At 39.4% G+C, this 20,807-nt stretch overlaps 1 protein-coding gene across 2 annotated transcripts in view; it reads right to left on the reverse strand.

Annotated features, from left to right (window-relative positions):
- The window catches only part of SLC26A2 (solute carrier family 26 member 2), a 47,012-nt gene extending 26,703 nt beyond the window's left edge, over positions 1–20,309 (reverse strand). Inside the window, exon 1 of one of the 2 annotated variants that reach the window (XM_063445223.1) lies at positions 20,198–20,309. The gene's annotated coding sequence lies outside the window, so the exon portion shown is untranslated. Of the gene's footprint in view, positions 1–20,185 lie in introns of both variants that reach the window. The other variant, XM_063445222.1, reaches the window with a different exon arrangement.
- Positions 20,310–20,807: the final 498 nt, after the last annotated feature.

Genomic DNA, 20,807 nt, shown 5'->3' on the forward strand with positions numbered 1-20,807 from the left:
TATTTATCTTCCCAAGACAACTACACTTATATATTATAACAAAGGTACATACAACGACACCAATGGTGTCCCTAAGTGTCCAAAATCTTATCATTAACGCATTGTAAACAGCCCAACACTTGTATCGTTGACCTGCTAGGTATACAGGAAATGTGTGTTGTTTGCCTCCCTATATGTCAGTGAGAAGGTAATCTTTTATCTCAGTGTTTGTATGTCAATGGGATGGAAGCTTATTTGCCATTTATCGTAGTACTATTCGCTAATTCCTGGAAATATGAGTCCACGCGTTATAAGAAAAAGTACAACAGGTGCAGATGGTGTTCATTTCTTTATATAATAATATAAATTAGAATACATCTGTGGCGGAACCCGCCTCGCCACTGGGCAGTGGAGAGGCCTGGCTGCCCGCCTCCTACCTGCTGACTATGGCCCTTGGTAAATTTGTACGTTTGAATGCAATATTTGGGCATGTGGTATTTTATATTGCTGCTACTGGCCCTTTAAGGGCCATCCGTGGACATATTATGACTTTTAGGAACAATGCCCCTTTAAGACTGTGTAGCAGATTGCATTCAGGCTGTCTTAAATATTATGTATGTTATTATGTGTTCGGTTAAATTGTATATGTGTATGCAGCATTCAACTGATTGTTCGGTAGAATCACTCCATTCATTATATTGAGTGAAACTACTGAACAACCAGACCACCCAGGAATAAGTGTGCCTCCAATTACCGGTTGCAACAATGTTGCAAACGGGTCATTGGCAATCTATGTATGTGTTCTTTGTCCTCTTGGTGGCCGCCATTCGGGAAACAAACACGTGGCGGCGGCCATCTTAAACTCCCAAACAGCGGTGTTTTGCCGTTGAGTGTCTGGAACTAAAATCGGACACTCGACTAGGCAAACACCGCTGAGACCTCCAGACTTCCGTGGATTTGTGCCGCAACTACCGAACGAGCCGCCGTTCAGTAGAAAGACTAATGTTCGCATGGGGAGTCTAACGAACACAAGGAAACCCACGGATGGCAAGCCGTTCGGTACTTTTTAATACGTTAACAGAGACCGACCGCAAGGCCAAACCTCATGGAACTATTTTCGGTTACTTTGCCTGTGCGGTCGGTCAAAACTTTAAACCTCCATAGCTCCTGAACCCCTAGTCTGATCTGGGTGATTTTTTTAGTATGTTGCTCACCCAGATCAGGGCTATCAGTGGATCCCCTATTTAGGAGTGTACTCTAGGTATTTGGGGTACATCCAGAAAGTGGGGAAATAATGTACATGATTAAGGGGATTATGTGTCATGCTGAGGGGAGGAGATGTGTGGGAGGTAATTCATGTGTGATTGGTGCATCGGGTAATGACTGTAAATCCCTCCCTTGCATGGGAGAATCCTTTATAAGCCAGTTGTGTTAATAAACGAGAGTTCCTGTTTTAACCCTCAAAGTGAAGTGTCGTCTCATTCTTGGGGGAGGATTTATTGTATGCTGTTCCAGTTTGACTGCTAGGAGTGTAAACCTATTTGTATGGTTTCCTATTCAACTGTCTACAGCATTCATATGCTTGAGAGGATTTATATGCTTCTTCAGTTCGGTGATTGTGGTGTCTGCCAGAGTGCTTGGAGTCCTCAGGAAACGCTAGGAGCATCCATTAACAGAGGTACCCAGTCGGGGTGCCAGGCGATCTGTTACAACATCATTAAAGGACCACTATAGGCACTCAGACCACTTCAGCTCAATGAAGTGGTCTGGGTGCCAGGTCCCTCTAGTTTTAACCCTGCAGCTGAAACCATATGGTTACACTGATGGTTAATCCAGCCTCTAGTGGCTGTCTCACTGACATTCACTAGAGGCCGCTTCCACGATTCTCAGTGAAAATCACAGTGAGTAGACGCTGACGTCCATAGGAAAGCATTGAGTAGTGCTTTCCTATGGGCGGTTTGAATGTGCGTGCGGCTCTTGTCGTGCATGCGCATTCGGCGCTGACGTCGGCAGGAGGGGGAGAGTTCCCCAGCGTCGATGGTACCTGGCACTGGAGAAAGGTAAGTGGCTGAAGGGGTTTTAACCCCTTCGGCCCAGCGGGAGGGGGGCCATGAGGGTGGGGGGGACCTAATGACCCTATAGTGCCACTTACCCTATAGTACCTACTCCTTTAAGCATATAGCAAGTATTTATAATTTATATATAATACATTTAAAGGACAACTGTCATCAGAATTATTAATTTTTTAATGTAGCATGCAATGAAAAGCAAGTAAATGATAATTTGAAGAACTGTTTACCCACTAACAGTCCTAGCTAATAATCCTTGCCAGCGTGAGGGTTATGTATATAACGGCTAGGCAGTGCTTGTTAGCCAGCCACCACATGGAAAAAATAAACAAAAAAAACATAGTAAATCAAATATTTAAGTAAGTAAAAATCTATTTTGCTACAATAGAGTGCTTTTGGCTGGTCAGGATAAGTTCTGAAAAAACTGTGATTTCCTCATCTGAATTTTACAGAATCGGTCGGACTCAATTTGGCTATAGTAAATATGAGACAGGCAAAGCACACAGGACAATGACTGATGACATCACCACTCTGTGCAGGGAGTGAAGCAGGAGCCTAGCGTTCAGACTCGTACCTTAGTCCGACCAAAGGTTTATGTATATGGCAGAGGGATCTTGTGTTCTGCGAAAGTAGGGGCCAGATTTTCAGGTTGTTTCTTTTAATTACTTTTATTTTTATAATTTTCTTTATAATATTTAATACATATTAATACATATGAATCCCCTTTGTATTAGTTCCTACATATTATTATATACATAAATTATGTTAGAAATTCAATACTGTAATATACTTTATACAAGGGAAAATAAAAAAGAACCCACCCACCTACCCCCACCTCTCTGCTGTCGATTAGGAAGATCTGCTCAATTCTTGAAATCAGAACAAATGTTTTGATCATTTTATCCTCATCTGCTGTGGCCTAATTTATCCAAGAATGATGATAAATAATTATTTTTTTAAATCCATAGGCCTCTCTCCATCTTTAGTTTGTATATCAACTGGTTCTCCAGTCTCCACTTCCTGCCAAAATGGGGAGTCAACTGTCCTCCAATGTCTGGCGATTACGCACTTTGCCGCCATCATAACGTGTATAGCAAAATTATGTTTTGGCTATTTACCTAACCCCATATGTAGCTGTTTCTGGGAGTAAATTGAGATTCTTTTCTTCATAAAATACTATTTTGTTCCTTATTTCCCAAACTACATATATAGGTGGACATAGCCAGCATATATGCAAGAAATCTCCTCTATTTAAGCCACATCTCCAACAGGTGTTTGATAGATTTGGGTATATTTTAGACAAAAAGGTAGGGACGCTATACCACCTGTTTATAATCTAATACACGGTTACCTCTTTCTCTGCTGCGTATGTATTTAGTGTATTTTTTTTATTTTTTTTTTAAATGCATTACTTTAACCCCTTCAGGACGGAGTCAATAGTGCACGTTCTGATCAAAACAAAACGTAAACAAAAACTGGAATTTGCGCTATATGTCTGTTCACCCGTAGTTCCCCTCTTTCATATTATATGCACCCACACTTATTATATATCATTTTGTTCAGGAGAAACAGGGCTTTAATTTACCATTAACTATTCATATATGGAATATAATTTATTATGAATAAAATAAAAAAAACTGTGAGAAATTTATTTATTTTTTAAAAATGTGTAGTTCCGCCTCACATTTTAGCTGTAAATGTCATAATACTGTTAGGTTTTACTGCAACAAAATGCACATATTTGTAATCAGCGATGTCTCACGAGTACAACAGTACCCCCCATTAACAGGTTTTATGTTGTTTTGGAAAGTTACAGGGTCAAATATAGAACGTTCCATTTTCAAATTGAAATTTGCCAGATTAGTAATGTTACCTTTGAGACGGTGTGGTAGCCCAGGAATGAGAATTACCCCCATAATGGCATACCATTTGAAAAAGTAGACAAGCCAAGGTATTGAAAGTGGGGTATGTTTAGTCTTTGTTAGTAGCCACTTAGTCACAAACACTGGCCAAAGTTAGCGTTCATATTTGTTTTTGTGTGAAAAAAGCAAAAAACGAATATTTGGCCAGTGTTTGTGACTAAGTGGCTACTAAGAAAGACTGGACATACCCCACTTGCAATACATCGGGTTGTCTACTTTTGCAAATTGTATGCCATCATGGGGGTAATTCTCATTCCTGGGCTACCATACGCTCTCAAAGGCAACATAACCAATCTAGCAAATTTCAATGTGAAAAAAATGAAACGCAAGCCTTATATGTGACTCTCTAACTTTCCAAAACACCATAAAACCTGTACATGGGGGGTACTGTTATTCTCGGGAGACTTCACTAAACACAAATATTAGTGTTTTAAAACAGTAAAACATATTACAACAATAATATAGTCCATAAAAGTGCCATTTGTTTGTAAAAAATGCAAAAAACGTCACTTTTACTTAAAATATCATCGTTGTAATACAATTTACCAGTTTGAAACACTAATATTTGAGTTCAGCGAAGTCTCCCGAGTAAAACAGTACCCCCTATGTACAGGTTTTATGGTGTCGTGGAGTATTACAGGGTCAAATATAGTGCTTGCAAATTAAATTCTCTGCACTTTCTCCCTGTGTTGTCAGGCATGTCAATCAAATTTTAATTAATCAAATCACATAATTATGTTAAAAGATTATTTAAATATACATGTAGAATTTTAATATATATACATATATATGTATTTAAATTCTACGTGTATACTAATGTAATCTTGTATGTAATTATATGTATTTATCTATATATATATATTTGCGGTTATTTGTATTTTATATATATATAGATATATATAGAATGTCATTCTAAGTGTATTCTGTTTCCAATATATATATATTAATAACAAAATACAGTTAGAATGAAATTACATATGAATATATAATTTATATTAAATTTTGTTTCAATATTTTATTTATTTATTTTATTATTTTATTTATTTATTATTTTAATTATACGTATATATATATAATATATATATGTACATCTATTATATATATAATATATATACATATTATATATATGTAACATCATTCTAAGTGTATTTTAATGCTAATATATATACTTATATTAGTATTAAAATACACTTTGTATGACGTTACATATATATAATATGTATATATATTATATATATAATATATATACATATTATATATATATAAAAATATTTTCAATTTATTTTTTAACATGTTTAATTTCTTTTTTTATACTTTCTTACCAGCAGGGGGACTGTCTGATATTTTAGACAGTCCCCCTGCAGGCAGATCCATAGCCAGCTATAGGGGGCCATGTGATCGCTCTTTGAGAGCGATCACATGGCCCCCGGGGGCCTCATTTGCCGTGGGAGGGCAGCCTGGGCTGTCAGGCAGCCCCCCAGAAGAGGATCGCGGCGGAGGTAAGTATAACTTACCTCCTGGGGCTCAAAGCCGTTACGGCGTTCCATGCCGCCGCAACGGCTTTAAAGCCCATTATAATGGGGACGGCATGGAACGCCGTAACGGCGTTAACGGGTTAATCCATGAATCTACAATTTACAGCTAAATTAAAAGGTATACTATATGGCCAGGAACACAAATATGTATTCCTGACCCTATAGTGTTAAAACCACCATCTAGCTCCACTGCCTACCCGTGCCTCCCTAAATATAGCAAAATCTTACTTTTGTCCAAGTCTGCACCTGATCTGCCTGCTTGGCTGACATCATCAAAAGTGTTCTGAGCAAATCACAATGCCGGATTGGCTGAGACTGTCGCGTGTGTTTCGACTAGATTTAAACAGTGTATTACCTTATTAATATACCGTATATACTCGAGTATAAGCCGAGTTTTTCAGCACATTTTTTGTGCTGAAAAACCCCAACTCGGCTTATACTCGAGTCAATGTCTGTATTATGGCAATTTGCATTGCCATAATACAGACAATGGGGCTGTGGGGGCTGCAGAGATCTTACTTACCTCTCCTGCAGCTCCCTCCTCCTCCGCGCCGTCCGTTCAGCACCTCGGTCAGCTCCCAGTGTAAGTCTCGCGAGAGCCGCGGGGTCATAGTGCGGCCGCGAGACTTACACTGTGAGCTGAGAGAGGGAGCTGACCGGACCGCAGCGGAGGAGAAGGGAGCTGACAGGAGCTGCAGCAGAGGTAAGTAACATCTCTGCCAGCCCCCTCTCCCCCCCCAACACTCAATGCAATTTAATTGGATGACTTCAATTCCATCAACAGACCTGGCACTGTCTTTGACTGACAACGATTTTTTTTAATTTAAAAAGAATGAAAACTAATACACATAATCTTCACATTTAGTTTGTCAAAGCTAATGTTCACAAAATCAAATTTTAAAAACGACATGCTACAAAAGACACCTGCTACAGTCATATAAACAGTTCACAAACACTTACATATTCCCCCCCTCTCTGAACCACCAATGACACTGGACCACCAGGGAAGGAGAGCCCCCCTCCCTGCCATGTATCAAGCAGGGAGGGGGGACGAAAAAAAACAAATAATAAAATAAAATAAATAATAAAAAAATAATAAAATACAATAAAAATAAAAAATAATTAAATATAATAAGAAATAATAATAGAAAAATTATTAAAATAATTAAAAAAAAAAAAAGCCCACCCCCCACCAAGGCTCTGCAACACACACACACACACACACGCATCCATACACACACACGCTGCACTCATACACACGCTGCACTCATACACACACACACACACAGCATTCATTATATACACACACACTGTAAATAAATATTCAATTAATATAATTTTTATAGGATTTAATTTTATTTAGAAATTTACCAGTAGCTGCTGCGTTTCCCACCCTAGTCTTATACTCGAGTCAATACGTTTTCCCACTTTTTGGGGGTAAAATTAGGGGCCTCGGCTTATATTCGGGTCGGCTTATACTCGAGTATATACGGTAGCTAAACAAATAGATCCAATCTTCTTTGTCAATTAAGATATCTAGGTTTCTTTGCCATTGATTCATGGCTTTTATTTTATTATTTTAATAGGTCTCTTCATATCTTTGATTAATCTTCTAAAAAAAAAAAATTCAGGTATTTTTACATATACTTGATTTAAAAAAATGCATATCTTACAAGCTGCAAAGATTTTTATGATAAAAAAAAAAAACTAATTCCGGTGACACCTGTCATTTAATGAACATATATTTTTTTAAATTAAATTAATTCAAGTTTAAATTTACATGAGAGTATAGAATTAGCCCTTGTCAAATAATTTCAGAACTGCATGAATGCTATTATTCTAATGATATTATTAACCAATAGATACAGTTACACTGTAAGTTGTTTAAATGCAACTTAGCTGACATATGTTACATATGGTAATTAAGGATTGCTCGAAATAATGTTTGCTTTCAAACTACAACTGTCAGATATTCCACAAAAAATACACATTTCCTTCTTTGATGGTCAAGTAAAATCTAAAGACTGAAGTTAGAAAATAACGTAAGTCAAGTACAACAGGATTTCTTTCAATTATTTTTGTGTAGACTCAAATCCCAACCTAGTATTTTTTGATTTATTTTTTGCTGTGCATATAATAACAGAGAAGCTTGTACTGCCATGACAGCAAGAACAAGCACTTCCAGATCAGATACAGTAAAGCATTGGTATAACATAAGAGCCTGCACACTTTTTATAAACAAGGCATAGGAGTATATCAAGCTTATTTCCCCAGGAAGCCCCCCAATAATCAAGGTAAGGAGAGCAGGAAAAATCAGGCAAGTTCAGACTGAGACATGAGATCAAAAGTAAAATACAGAAAGCAGGCAAGGTTGCACCAGAGTAATGCAAGGGTGAGTGACCACAAGTGCTTTGTAGCTAAGTCCCTTCATACTATGCCCGCCAAGGCCCTGGGGAGTCAGCACAGCTAAACGGACAAGGGCACATGTATGAGTGTGGGGATGGTGCTAGTGATTGTCTGTATGTGTTTAAGGGAGTGGTTATGTGTTGGTAGTGGGGCAGGAATCATCTTACCTCAGTGCCTGTTTGGATTCTGGCCAGCAAACAACTTCCCTCCCTCCCACCCTAATTTTTTTATTTATTTATTTGTTTATTTTGTTTGTTTTGTTTTGTTTCGTCACAGCTAGCGGGGAGCGTGTCCTTGCCAACAGGGTTGGGGAGCAGATGGCATGTCAGGAGATGGACAAGGTGGGTCTCAACCTCCCCTGCTCTGTAAGGTAAACTTTCAAGTTACCGTATTGGACGTGCCCAACAAGCTAAGAGCCGTCTGGTGGTTAGAGCATTTAAGATGATGGGAATTTGGTTTGGACGAGGGGGGAGGCGAGACATCAGTGGGTAAAGTTGTTGGTGCATAGGCACCTGGTTAGGTTCGTTGGCAAGGACGGTTATTTGAGTTGAAGGCTGTAGGGCAATAAGTGTTAATTTATATGTTAATTATGGTATTTATATATATATATATATATATATATATATATATATATATATGTGTGTTTATTTATATTTGAATTCAAGGAAAATAATTAAATTTGGATGAGTCCTACAGTTGTAAGTTTTAATAAATGCCGTGGCCTGTTTCATCCAATATGCATTGTCTGTCGTTATTGGGGGGATGAGTGGGTAGTCTCTTTCTTTTAGTCGCACCACATTCCCCGCTACGTACATACATGGGCAGAGCACAGTCCAGCACTGTGGAGAGGTCAGGGCCGCTGCCACCCTAGGCAAAGATCCATTTTGCCGCCCCCTCATGTAAGCAAATACAATCTCACAGAGATTGATTCACTAAACTCTGAATTGCAGTGAGTTGAAAACCAAATTCCAAAGTTTAAGCAAACACAGCTGAACTATGACTGTAACCAAATTGGAGGGTTGGGTTCTTGTCGTTCCAGAAGTACATGCAAGACACAAGAAAAAAGACTCCAATGGTGCAGTAAATAATGAGATATGTATATGAAATTGTATAGGTTCTATTCTACTCACATTTACCAGAGCTATATCCAGCTCTGGTGTGTATAGTGTGAAGTGTAATGATCCCCACTCCTGGGATACGTGTGGTAGGTGGTTTCTCCAGATATTTCCATTAAAAAAACAACAAAAAACAGATCACAGTAAAGTACTGTGATCTGTATTCTGATCGCTGCACACAGTGAGAAAAGGGCAGGGAAATGGTTACATTTGGGTTTAGATGGCTTAAAGGAGTTTTAATTTTATTGATATAATTTAATAACTAGCAGCACACAAAATAACTGTCCGATCCAACTGGCTGAGACAGCGTGTGCTGAGACAGCGTCATTTGCTGTTGCTGATCTGCCACGGGCATCAAGGCACTCAGCAATAGCATTAACCCCATGATCGTCGCTATTCATTTTAGTACATGACAGAATTATTCCATCATGGGTCTTTTTGGCACGGCCTGCTATGATGGAATGATTCTGTCATTAGTCCTTAAGGGGTTAATAAATATGTTTTCAAATTCTGAAGCAGAAACCTCAGATCTAACTAGAACTTAATTTTAATATGTCATACAGCAAAATGTCACAACGTTTCTGCATTTTTAAAATACTTTTCCTCCTGAGACAAAGTTCAGTTAGGTTAATTTATTTGTTCTCTGGCTGGAAGATGCTGGCCTGTTTGATATATTGATGAGCCTTTATTAATATTGACGTAAATGTTTGACAACATTCCAAGTGGGTCATGCCATTGTAGAGTTAAACATATGTCTGCTTCTGAAACACAACTAAAGCATTTACACTTGCTTGGAGCATAACACTGCTTTAAGCCCTTCAAGAATGCAGATTAACAGTCATGACATAAAGTGAAACAAAAAATAGATAAATAATGATAATAATATATTCAGGGTAATCACTAAAGGGAGAATTTCAGGAATTCAAAGAGAATTCAAAGTGAATTTCATGGGGGCCGGGGCCTGATCGCCATACTGGAAAGCCGCATTTCATGTGAGCTCTGACAAGGAAAGCCAGAAAAGGGAAATTATAGTGACCTTCCAGCTGAATATATCAGACCTGCTTATGCAGGAGACATTGTAGAGCATACTGCAACGCACCTGGAAGCATTCTGCCACACAAACTGTGACCTTGGCCCACAATACCAGTTGCGGTCTACTTGCGGAGGCAGGTGAGTTAGAAGCGGCCGATCTCCCCGCTGGCATCTCTGCTGGAGCAAAGAGAAGCGACTGGATCCCCTGTCTAGCCATAACTATTTTGCTCTTGTCAAAGTCACTCAGATATTTTTGCTTGCCCATTTTCCTTACATCCAACACATGAAATTTCAGAACTAAATGTTCAAGTTGCCAAATATATCCCACCCATTGACAGGTGCCATTGTAATTATATAACCAATGTACCGTATACACTCGAGTATAAGTCGAGTTTTTCAGCACATTTTTTGTGCTGAAAAACCCCAACTCGGCTTATACTCGAGTCACTGTCTGTATTATGGCAATTTAGTGTGTATTATGGCAATTTACATTGCCATAATACAGACAGGGGGCTGTGGGGGCTGGCAGCTATCTGTTACTTACCTCTCCTGCAGCTTTTGTCAGCCCCCTTCTCCTCCGCCCCGGTCCGGTCAGCTCCTCTGTCAGCTCCCAGTGTAAGTCTCGCGAGAGCCGCGGGGTCACAGCGCGGCTCTCGCGAGACTTACAGTGGGACTTGCAGAGGGAGCTGACCGGACCGGCGCGGAGGAGGAGGGAGCTGACAAAAGCTGCAGGAGAGGTAAGTGCTTCTTGCCAGCCCCCTCCACTGAACTGCCAATGCCACTGGACCACCAGGGAGTGAGAGCCCCCCTCCCTGCCATGTATCAAGCAGGGAGGGGGGACGAAAAAAATAATATATATATATATATACATAATAATAAAATAATAATATTTAAATAATAATAAAATAAAAAATATTAATATAACAAAACAATTTATTAAAATAATAATAAAAAAATAATAATAAAAATGCCCACCCCCCACCAAGGCTCTGCAACACATACACAAACACACACTGCACTCATACACACACACTGCATTCATATACACACTGCATTCATACACACACACACACTGCATTCATATACACACTGTATTCATACACACACACACACACACACACACACTGCATTCATACACACACACTGCACTCATACACACACACTGCACTCATACATACACTGCATTCATACATACACACATTGCACTCATACACACACTGCACTCATACACACACACTGCACTCATACATACACACACTGCATTCATACACACACACTGCACTCATACATACACACACTGCATTCATACATACACTGCATTCATACACACTGCACTCATACACAATCACTGCATTCATACACACACACACTGCATTCATACACACACACTGCACTCATACATATACACACTGCATTCATACACACACACTGCATTCATGCACACACACACTGCATTCATACACACACACTGCATTCATTATATACACACACTGTAAATAAATATTCAATTAATATAATTTTTTGGGGATCTAATTTTATTTAGAAATTTACCAGTAGCTGCTGCATTTCTCACCCTAGTCTTATACTCGAGTCATTAAGTTTTCCCAGTTTTTTGGGTTAAAATTAGGGGCCTCGGCTTATATTCGGGTCGGCTTATACTCGATTATATACGGTAATTAACTTTACCTGTCTGTGGGTTTAATGTTGTGGCTGATCAGTGTATGTGTATACCCCCAAAAATAAATAAATAAACAAAGGTGTAGTTATGGTGACGCTCAAACTAATTTGAATATGTTCTAGAAAAATGAGCATATGAGCAAAATTTTACCTCACAATGCTACAAAACCAATCAAGGGAACACGCTAAAAAAACCTCACAAATAAAACATAATTCCCTTATTTTGGTTTGTACACTTTGCATTTTGTATACATAACTGATCTATGGCTATTATTCACATAACAAATCTTCAGTTAGCTAACCACTCTTTAATCGTGTCTCGGTATTTTGTAAATTTTATCTGGATTGCAGTGGAAAAGACTAGCCAGCAACTGATATCTTTCAAGTATTTAGTGTGGGTGCTGGCTTATTCCATATTCTGATGTTACCGGGTATGAATGGATCATCTGGATATAAATGTTAATTACCTCTTAATAAGATGAGTCATGGTATGGAAAAAGTGTATATGTTAAAGTGCATGATAGGTGACAACTGATATACTGGATGGCACACACCATGAGTATACGTGAACTAAAGGTAAGAGGTGCTCACTATAACCACCATGTTTCCTACAAGAGAAAACCAGTACAACACAATATCACACAGGAGCTCACCAATGTACAAAATATACACAAATTATTAGAAAATATATAAGTACTCATATTGGTAATGAAAGGACCATCCAAATAACTAAATATAAAAATTACACAAAATTAAGTTACCCAAAAGCTCAAACAGCTATTACATACATCAGAATACTTAATCCAGAAAAAAACAGAACAGTTTAAACAGAGTACCGTATATACCGTATTTTTAGCTCCATAAGACGCACCTCACCATAAGACGCACCTAGTTTTTAGAGGAAGAAACACAGAAAAAAAACATTCTGAACAAACTGACCCATAGTGTTTCTTACTATGGGACAGTTTGTACAGAACATTTTTTTCTCCCCTGTCCCATGGTGTCCCCCCCTCCCATAGTCTTCACTCACCCCCTCCCCACAGACTTCATCTCCCCCCTCCCCACAGACTTCATCTCCCCCCCCTCCCCACAGACTTCATCTCCCCCCCCTCCCCACAGACTTCATCTCCCCCCCTCCCCACAGACTTCATCTCCCCCCCTCCCCACAGACTTCATCTCCCCCCCCTCCCCACAGACTTCATCTCCCCCCCCTCCCCATAGACTTCATCTCCCCCCTCCCCATAGACTTCATCTCCCCCCTCCCCATAGACTTCATCTCCCCCCCCTCCCCATAGACTTCATCTCCCCCCCCTCCCCATAGACTTCATCTCCCCCCCTCCCCATAGACTTCATCCCCCCCTCCCCATAGACTTCATCCCCCCCCTCCCCATAGACTTCAACCCCCTCCCCATATTCTTCTCTCCCATACTGTCCCCCTCCCCTTGTCCCATAATTACTTACCTGTCTTGTAGCGTTGGCCGGCAGCACAGGGCGCACCGCGGTAGTGGAACTTGAATTTCATGTTCCGGTTTCCGGCGGGACTGAAAGGAAGTGCGCACTCAGCTTGTGCACACTTCCTTTCAGTCCCGCCGGAAACCGGAACATGAAATTCAAGTTCCACTACCGCGGTGCGCCCTGTGCTGCCGGCCAACGCTGCAAGACAGGTAAGTAAAGCTTCATATTCGCTCGATAAGTCGCACAGACATTTCCCCTCACTTTTGAGGGGAAAAAAAGTGCGTCTTATGGAGCGAAAAATACGGTACTCGAGTATAAGTCGACCTGAATATAAGCCGAGGCACCTAATTTTACCACAAAAAAACTGGGAAAACTTATTGACTCGAGAACAAGCCTAGGGTGGGAAATGCAGCAGCTACTGGTAGATTTCTAAATAAAATGAGTTCCCAATAAAATTACATTAATTGAATATTTATTTACAGAGTGTGTATATAATGAATGCAGAGTGTGTTTGTGTGTAGTGTGTGTATATAATGAATGCAGAATGTGTGTGTTTGTGTGAATGCAGTGTGTGTATATAATGCAGAGTGTGTGCATTATATACACACTGCATTTATACAAACACACACTGCATTATACACACACATAGGCACAGAAGAGAAATGAGATACGGCTGTATATAATCTAGAACAGGAACAGAAAAAGATACATAGTGTGATACAGTAAAACACAAAGTAATGCGCCAATATAATAATGCACTCACGAGATCAAAGTGAATAATGCGCCTGAACAGGTGCCTGCCCCGATAAATTTGGGCGGCTGAGCGTCTCCACTTTCCACTGGAACTCCAAGCGGACCAAAAAATGGACTGAGACTTCAGTAGAGGTAGGTAAAATAAATATGCAGATTTATTGTAGAAAAAAAGGGCTACAGATGATAGCCGCATTCAATAGAAAGTAAAAACAAAGTGAAGGTCCTACGCGTTTCGTTCCTGTGCAAAGGAACTTCCTCAGGGACCAAAATTCAAATAAAATCAATCATTTGATTTTATTTGAATTTTGGTCCCTGAGGAAGTTCCTTTGCACAGGAACGAAACGCGTAGGACCTTCCCTTTGTTTTTACTTTCTATTGATTTTATTTGAATTTTGGTCCCTGAGGAAGTTCCTTTGCACAGGAACGAAACGCGTAGGACCTTCCCTTTGTTTTTACTTTCTATTGAATGCGGCTATCATCTGTAGCCCTTTTTTTCTACAATAAATCTGCATATTTATTTTACCTACCTCTACTGAAGTCTCAGTCCATTTTTTGGTCCGCTTGGAGTTCCAGAGGAAAGTGGAGACGCTCAGCCGCCCAAATTTATCGGGGCAGGCACCTGTTCAGGCGCATTATTCACTTTGATCTCGTGAGTGCATTATTATATTGGCGCATTACTTTGTGTTTTACTGTATCACACTATGTATCTTTTTCTGTTCCTGTTCTAGATTATATACAGCCGTATCTCATTTCTCTTCTGTGCCTATGTATATGTTGTAAAAGGTCGGGAACTGGGCCACGACCTTGAGAGGCTGTTTTGACTTTATCAGATAAGTATAAGTATATTTAGATACCATTGTTACTCACTCTAAGGTATCATACATATATATATATACTGTTTGTATTTCTGCATTATACACACACACTCTGCCTTATATACACACACACTCTGTGTGTATATGATGCAGAGTGTGTGTGTGTTTGTGTAGGGTGTGTGTAAACTGGGTGGGGGGAGGGCATTCGTATTATTTTTAATATTTTTTTATTGTAATATTATTTTTTAGATTTTAATATAATTACTTTAATATTTTGGGGGGGCTGGCAGCAATCTGTTACTTACCTTTGTAGCAGCTCCGGTCAGCTCCGGTCAGCTCCCTTCACCTCTGTTCCCTTCCGCTCACTGTCAGCTCCGGTCTGCTCCCTACACTTCCGCTCCATTCAGCTCACTGTCTAAATCTCGCGGTCTGCGTGCCGCGCGGAGCGTTGCCACGGTAACCCATGACAGCGCTCTGATGGCCGTGGGTCTCGCGAGATTTAGACAGTGAGCTGAACGGAGCGGAGGTGAAGGGAGCTGACCGGAGCTGCTACAAAGGTAAGTAACAGATTGCTGCCAGCCCCCAACAGGACTGCCGGGCTCGTAATGAGCCTGGCGGTCCAGGTCTGTATTATGGCAATGTAAGTTGCCATAATACAGACACTGACTCGAGTGGGGCTTTTTCAGCACAAAAAATGTGCCGAAAAACTTATGCTCAAGTGTATACGGCTCCTAATACATAAATATAGTGTCATGTCTTCATGACAGTATAGTGTTAAACTAATTATTTAGATTTCCATCCCCCTCTATTTGCTGTAAAAAGGTGTTTAAACTTACCTTTTTTCCCGCACTGCAGCTACATCTGTCTCCATGGCTGAGGTCATCAAACATGATGATCTCAGCCAATCCAATGCTTTTCCATAGGAAAGCATTGGGAGGCTATTACGCATCAAACACTGCATCTCTAGGGAAAGCTCAGTGCCTGCATGCAGAGTGTAGAGACGTTGAATGCCAGTGCTGCACATTGTGCAGCACTGACTCAGGAAGCACCTCTAGTGGCCGTCTGAGTTACTGCCACCAGTGGTCCTCCTAGGCAGCAATGTAAACTTTTTTTTCTCTGAAAAGGCAGTGTTTACATTAAAAAACGCACAAGGACAGGCTATGGACACCAGAAGCACTACATAAAGATGCAGTGGTTTTGGTGGCTATAGTGCCCCTTTAAATGTGTGGGTGGGGCTATTCTGAGAAATTTTATAATAATTGAATATAATAAAAAGGTATATTACAATACAATGCATCTTATTTACAAAGACCGATTTCTAAAAACGTTTATTGTATTTCAACGACACATTAATATCATTATTATTGCTGTGGAGCTCTGTTATACATTCAGACACACGAGCAATAGGGAGCTCCTAGAAAAACTGGACACTTAGATAGAAAAGAGGGACAGAGGGATTGGGCCCAAAATATAAAATCCTAACATTTTGGACACTTGAAAATTATGCAATAAATATGCTAACACAAATTTAGGAAACATTTGAAAATGAGTTGTTCCAAATTATTTTTCCAGCTATTACAAAATACTACAAAATACTACAAAATAAGTATTAGCTGTATTTTTGGATGTTTGCCAGAAGGAAACGGTGCTCCCTAAGCTTACGCAATGTGCTGAAGAAAACAATCTAAAATTGAAAACAAAACGTGATTTTGTGACTACAGATACAATACTTAAATAATCAGAGAACACTTAGCAAATAAGGACATTTTAAAACTTAATTGTTAATGGGCCACTTAAGTCATGTTGTCCTAGACCACTCCATCTCATTGAAGTGTTTTGGCTCATTGAAGTGTTTTGGGTTCAGGGGTCCTGTATTTTTAAACGTTTAAAGGGACACTATAGTCACCTGAACAACTTTAGCTTAATTAAGCAGTTTTGGTGTATAGAACATGCCCCTGCAGCCTCACTGCTCAATCCTCTGCCATTTAGGAGTTAAATCCCTTTGTTTATGAACCCTAGTCACACCTCCCAGCATGTGACTTGCACAGCCTTCCATAAACACTTCCTGTAAAGAGAGCCATATTTAGGCTTTCTTTATTTCAAGTTCTGTTTAATTAAGATTTTCTTATCCCCTGCTATGTTAATAGCTTGCTAGACCCTGAAAGAGCCTCCTGTATGTGATTAAAGTTCAATTTAGAGATTGAGATACAATTATTTAAGGTAAATTCATCTGTTTTTCATGCAGGCTCTGTCAATCATAGCCAGGGGAGGTGTGGCTAGGGTTGCATAAACAGAAACAAAGTGATTTAACTCCTAAATGACAGTGAATTGAGCAGTAAAATTGCAGGGGAATGATCTATAGACTAAAACTGCTTTATTTAGCTAAAGTAATTTAGGTGACTATAGTGTTCCTTTAATGTAAAACAATAACTACATTTAAAGGGTTAAGCACGCCACTAGTGGCTGCCTTCCTGACAGCCACTAGAGGCGCTACCAAACCAACACATGGGGTTTTATATTTGATTTTAAAAAAATGCGGATATTGATGAACAGGTATGCATTTGTGTATACTGTGTATTTATTGAAATATGGAGGTTAGAGTTATTTATTAAACTGGGAAAAATCAGGTATTAAGCAAGAAATTATACAGCTATTAAAAATGTTCTCGCATGATCCATCAAAGATTCCAACATGACGTTTCTAGGTAGTTCAATGGAAAAGATGACATTTGAAAGATTTACAATCCTCTGCATTGTGTTTTTTGTTTTCTTGATGGACTAATCACTGAGCTTCCAGTCTACTTTAGTTATATATATGGTCAAGCACACTCCCAATCTTTAAAATGACAGGTGAAGGAAGGCAGTGTAAATCACATGGGCAACCCTCTCCAAAAACATATACAGAAAGCCTACTGACATCACATGACAATACCTATATATCACACATATTTTCTCTTCCTACCTCTCTGATACCACCCCTGCTAGAAAGTTATAACTAGTCAAATATAAGGACATTTACTAAGCACGTATATAGCCATTGCGCTCCGTTTGTGCGTAAAGGCTGAGTTCAACATATGATGTCAGCATTGACGTAACATGAATTTTATTTATCAGTTACACACATACAGATGTAGAATAAACACTGTGTATTCAATTTACTAATCTATTTGGGTTAAGAATAAAACGAAAATGTTTACTCACTAAATTGGAATTTTTTTGGATTATTTATGCAATTTTAATTTTTTTTTCCAAAGCAGCTGAGAGTAAAAAAAAAAACGAGTTAGGCTACAATTCTCTAAAATTACTGTTATGACTTTCCTGGTTGTGAAAACAAGGCTTATTAATGAATCTTAGTTCAAGGTCTGCAGTACACACTGTTTGCCCTACTTGATTATTTAGTGTTGTCATGAGTCACTTATGAGTTTCCAAAATTTCAGTTTGACTAGACTGCCTTTTCCTTTTCAACTGAGCACCGCCGTGGCTATTTAGATGTCACAAGCGCTAACATTTACATGGCAGCCTTTTGAAAATGAGAGAAATAAATATTGGGCTTGGTGGTGGCCAGTACACTCACAAATTCAATTACAATGACGTATTTAGATTGCACCAACGTATACCACAGTGCTGTACAATAGAAAATGGGACAAACATTTAATTCTAAGAAAACGAGTATACGGAACAGGAGGTGAAGGGGCACCTGCCCAAATGAGCTCACAATCTAAAGGACCAGAAGTGTCAGTACCTTTTCCAACCATACTGCCTGATTGATAGTTCACTCCTAAAAACCTCTACAGTAGATAAGCAAGTTGTAATTGCCTTGTGGACAAAAATTGTCAATAATATCGCAGCTGTGATTATATTCAAGATTAAAGTAACACTCTAACTTTGAAAATAAATATCTCAGCCATTGGCAAGTGAAAATTCTGTCCTGGTATGTAGAAAGTCACCCCTGGTAAGTGTGTCTTGGCCCTACCAGGCTGGCATTGAAGAACTTGAAATTTTACGACCTGAACAAATATATATATATATTTTTTTTAAAGTCAGATTTGTTCTTCAATAAGTTTAGATTACTTTCCCTCATTAAAAAAAATAAAACAGCAATAAAAATTAACCACGTTAATCTGCTCCCTGCATCCTTATCCATGTCTGTGAGATGATTAGTTGTGATGAGTTCTGTGCATTCTGTTGCTCCTTCTAAAGAAGCACTGATGAGGACACATGCAGCTTGCACAGCAATCCACCTTATATATGGATACATATAACTAATACATACACATATGGAATGGGTGGTACCTGTTTGGCATTAGAATTAAAGGAGTATTGTGTAATCATGCAGAATAATAGGAATACATTTGAATGATGCATATAAAGCAACAGAGCCCTTTAAGGTGTTGCATATAATAGTTCAGAATAAAATGTACAATATAGCTGGCATTCAATTTGGAGGCAGGGATTAGGTGTAACAGAAGGATTAACACAGAAAGGAAATATGAGAAGCCTGTTGGAGAAATTAATTTCTGTGTGGGGTGAAGGGCTGCCCTATGTGGCACTCTGTCACTGACAATGTGACAGAGTAGAAGTGACATGACCAATATCCGCAGACAGCCCTGTCTGCAGCTGTGTTCATCTCTATTGATATATTTAGAAATAAAGGTTAATAATGACTATTGTAATTCCTGTAGTTCACAAGTACAGTTGGTTCAAGAGCAAAGCAAACAATTCTTCAGTTCATTCAACTTAAAATCTTTAAAAATGTGTGCACACAGATAGTGCTCCTTCACCCTAACAGTCAACGTCACAAAAACGGGTCTGAAGGCTACACGTTTTGGCTTACACGCTAGACTGCAAGCTCATTTGAGCAGAGTCCTCATCAACATTTTGTAATTGTCTCATTTATTGTAAAATTTCCACCTTTTATAATATTGTAATTCGCTGCGTAGTAAGTTGGCGCTATATAAAAACCAATAATAATAATAATATTAATTTGGACAGAAACATTAACAGCAACCCATCAATCAGACAATCTGTAACAATTATACTGTATCAAACAGTGCTGTTAAAAACAGAAAGGAAAAAATAAATACGTTTTAAATTGCATGCGCATGGTCTGCTGTCACATGTTCTTAGTGATCTGTCGGTAAGATAAGTTCTGCATTCTCAGAGCAACTTTGTATTTACTTTCCAGCTGCTCTGTTGACACATGCCGCAAGCCTCCTGGAGACAAGAGGTTCATGTCCTCACAAGCAGCATGATTCTATAAAGTGTTGGTAAAGATGCTGCGAAAAGGTATGTGACAAAGACCCCACTGTTACATGTCACATGCACTACCAGCCCAATCCGTGTGTCACCGGTGGGTGTGTGAGACTAGCCGTGCCACTTTCAATCTGAAACGCATGCCCTCTGCCAGGCAGCAGTCTCTGGTACAGACCTGGGTACTCACTAGGCTCCCTGCAGCAGACTGGTCCCTTTCTCTGTAGGTGACACCTGTGGTGCTCAACTTGGTTCCTTGTAAAGATGTGTTACCACATCTCTGTCAACTTGCATGCAGGCTGTGTGAGGAGGGAGGAGAGAAGGAGGCACGCTGTCCTGAAAGGGCCATAAACCATCCATACCTCTTTATTTACCCTGCAGATAGAATTACATTTTAATTTTCATAATATGTTCTCTTGTAGAAAGCAGGCAATCCCTTTAACCCCTTGAGGACCAAACTTCAGGAATAAAAGGGAATCATGACATGTCACACATGCCTCTTACAATTAATTATATAAAAAAGTCCGCTTTTTCTTTAAGAACATATAGGGATCAGTCTGCTTTATTATGCTCTCCTTTTATAAACACCTGCAAAAAACATTTCCCTACCTCACATATTACGCTTTCAGTCCCGCATATATCACCGCCTTCTACCGCCCCCCTCCCCATGGGACTGAAAGGGTTACACACACGCTTTCACTTATGGGTATCTTCATTAAACCTTTCAGTCCCACATGGATCATCACTGTTTATTATCCCCATAGGACCGGAAGGTTTACTATATATGACCAATTCACATG

Source organism: Pelobates fuscus, chromosome 3 (genome assembly GCF_036172605.1).
Source record: "Pelobates fuscus isolate aPelFus1 chromosome 3, aPelFus1.pri, whole genome shotgun sequence".
NCBI classification, from domain to species: Eukaryota; Metazoa; Chordata; class Amphibia; order Anura; family Pelobatidae; genus Pelobates; species Pelobates fuscus.